The sequence below is a fragment of the Tenebrio molitor genome, chromosome Y, assembly GCF_963966145.1.
Source record: "Tenebrio molitor chromosome Y, icTenMoli1.1, whole genome shotgun sequence".
NCBI lineage: Eukaryota > Metazoa > Arthropoda > Insecta > Coleoptera > Tenebrionidae > Tenebrio > Tenebrio molitor.
Window position 1 is genome coordinate 241,813 of NC_091056.1, and position 3,153 is coordinate 244,965.

Sequence of the window (3,153 nt, forward strand, 5' to 3'; positions counted from 1 at the left end):
ACAGGAATAGTACCCCAATCTCTTTTTAAAAATTTTGGTCTTAGAGAGCACATTGGTGGTTGAAATTCAAAAAGGTATATTATTATACTCATGTCACATCGTGAGGAAATTCCTTAACATTGACACAGAACATAAAACACAAAAAAGTCAAAATGCGGAGGCGAGACGCCGGTAATTATGTTGATAAGCACTGCACTATTACTTGATAGTATTATCCGTAATAGTGTATGTACTCCGGCAAAATTGCCATGCCGCCGGGTGGAGGTGGGATACGAAAAATTTATTAAATAATTCTCATTAATGGTCCATTTTTCGGTATTTAACATTTGCTTTACAACTTTATGTCACTCAACTGACTTTGACGACCAAAGTAATTTGTCCCTAATAGTACGTTAATTTTGGCTTGAGACAAGAGTTTTAGATTTATTTTTATATAAGTATCTATTAAAACTAGATATTGTTTCGATTGCGTAGTAGATACATTAAATTATAATTGAATTACTTTACAGAAAAGTACAAAATATAACGCGACACTCAACAGATATATCATTGTAATACGGAACTCATTCGGTCTCTGGTCCGTCGCTGACGTCACAGCCCCCCACTACGCTCGGCGAAAATATTCCGGCATCCAGCTATCCTATGTTCTTATACAGGGTTATTCTAAATGATTGTAGTCGAAGTAGGCCATGCCCATGTTATTACGTTTTTGCCGCTTTCATGTGAACTGTCAGTTGTGTCGCTGTCACTGTCATTTTTTAGGTGAAAAGTGCGGTGATGGGGATTTTATTTATTTTTGTTAAATTAACGATTGAATCCAGAAATATTGAGTTGTTCTACAATCAATTTTAAAAATATTGAGTTGTTTTGCACCCAATTTAACACATCATTTTGATGATTTTTTTATGTGGAGCGGCAACCATAAATTTTACATTCAGTTTTCACGCCTACTTCGACTACAATCATTTAGAATAACCCTGTACAATCCTTGGGCCGCCGCAATAGAGTGCCAACACTTTAAGGAGAACACACCTATAAAGTTGCGCGGCAGACGCAACTACGATGGTCGAGTCCATTGTTCGATTTTTAGGGTGGGAAGGTAGAACCGCTTCGCTTACCGGCCATGCAGCGTCAGAGGCGTACGTTCATCCAGGGCCTGCGCGCTTACCACATTTCAATTCATATTCATTTTAGTTCGGCTTCCCGTCGTTTGGAGCGCGGAAACCAACACGATTTAGGGATTTTAACATAAACACCAAAAACCAAATACCAAAACACAAATTCATTTTGAATTTTACCACGTGTGTTTGTTATTGTTTTGAGTTTGAGTTCGAGTTCGTTTTCGTTCGTAAGTTTAAGTGGATATTTGTGATTAGTTTAGTAGTTATAAGAATAAACATTGCTTAATATGGGTGCTATTGGTTGCTGTGTACTAAATTGTGTTCCACCACCAGGAACTAAAAAGCATCGATTTCCTAAACACGATGTTGAAGTAAGTTCAATGATAATTGAGTGAGTTGTTTATAATAAAGCTATTTTACAGTTATTCGAAACGTGGTGTCGAAATATTGGCCGTCCCGAATTGATTAGCAAAGGTATTGCTCAGGTGTACAAGTCTTATCGATTATGCGATTTGCATTTTGATTTGGATACCAAATTTCCAACGTTTCACAATCGTACTAATTTGAAGAAAGGTAGCATCCCTACAAACATTTTGCCTGGTAATTATTACCATTACTAGTTCAGTTTATACAATGAACTAACAAATATTGCATTATAGTTGTTGCACCTCTAGAGGAAGTTGCCCCAATTCCTTCAATGAATACATTCAACATTGTTGGTTCTCCAGATACTGAAATGTATCATGAAGTTGAACTAGTTGCTTCAACAAGCACATCCAGCAAAATTCTTAAAGGTAAAATTACTCTGCCCTGCTAGAAAGCAATTTATTAACTCTGTAAAAATGTTTTAGCAGCTGAAAAACTTAGAGTAGGAGTTGAATGTGACGGTGAAATGGCTTCCACTAGCACAGCAAGTACTACATCGATTGAAGGTAAAAACAAGTACAACTCTTAATTTAGCATATATGTATGTATAGAGATTGAAGGGATTTCAAACATTTGTTTGTGTGTGGGTAATTATTAGCATGAATGTTGCAAGTAAATCACCATCTGCTGGTAATTTCACAAATAAATATTGGAATCATCTTTAAAGAATTTTGACAGATGTGAACAGTAGTACTTTATTTGTTGCAGTTGGAGCCATGCAAAAACAAAAAAAAGGGCAATAATAGATTTTATGTTGGCTAAGAAGAGAAGAAACTTACTGTTAGAAGTTAATTTGAGAAAAAAAAGCCAGTTAACACCTAAAGCCGCGAAATTGTATACCATCGCCAATGAGTATAGAAGTATTGCTCAAAGACTCACCAATGAAGTTGTTACAAACAGGGATCGGATCAAAGAAGCCATAAAAACGGCAGAAAGTGGAGAAATTTTCCAGTCGCGTGTAAACAAGACAACTTTTAAATTTCTCCAATCACAGATTATGCAACAACTGAAAAAACCCAAAGGGCGACGTTTTACCCTAGACGATAAATTGTTGTCACTGGCGTTGTTCAAACAGAGTCCGAGAGGGTATCGATTATTACAGACAATTTTTTCTCTGCCGTCACGCAAAACACTCATGGCGCTATTACGCAAAATTCCTTTGGAATGCGGCTTGAACAAAGTCATAATTCAAAGTTTGCGCACAAGTGTAGAACGGTTGAAACTCAGGGATAGACATTGTATTTTAATGTTTGATGAAATGAGTTTGCAGCCATCATTAACATATAATAAGTCTGGTCAATACATTGATGGGTTTCATGAGTTATGTGGTGAAGAAAGGACATGTAGAATTGCTGATCATGTCTTAGTGTTCATGCTCAAGGGACTTGCTTCAAAGTGGAAGCAGCCCTTGGCCTATTTTTTTACTCAAAATGGTATGAGTAATCCTGAAATTGCCAAGCATGTGAAAGTGATGATTCACAGCTTGACTGAAATTGGTCTTGAAGTCGATGCTACTGTGTGTGACCAGTATAATAAAGCTGCAATAAATGCTTTAGTCCAAGAAACAAAACAGGAAGCAGCAAGAATTGGCGAGCGTCATGAGACA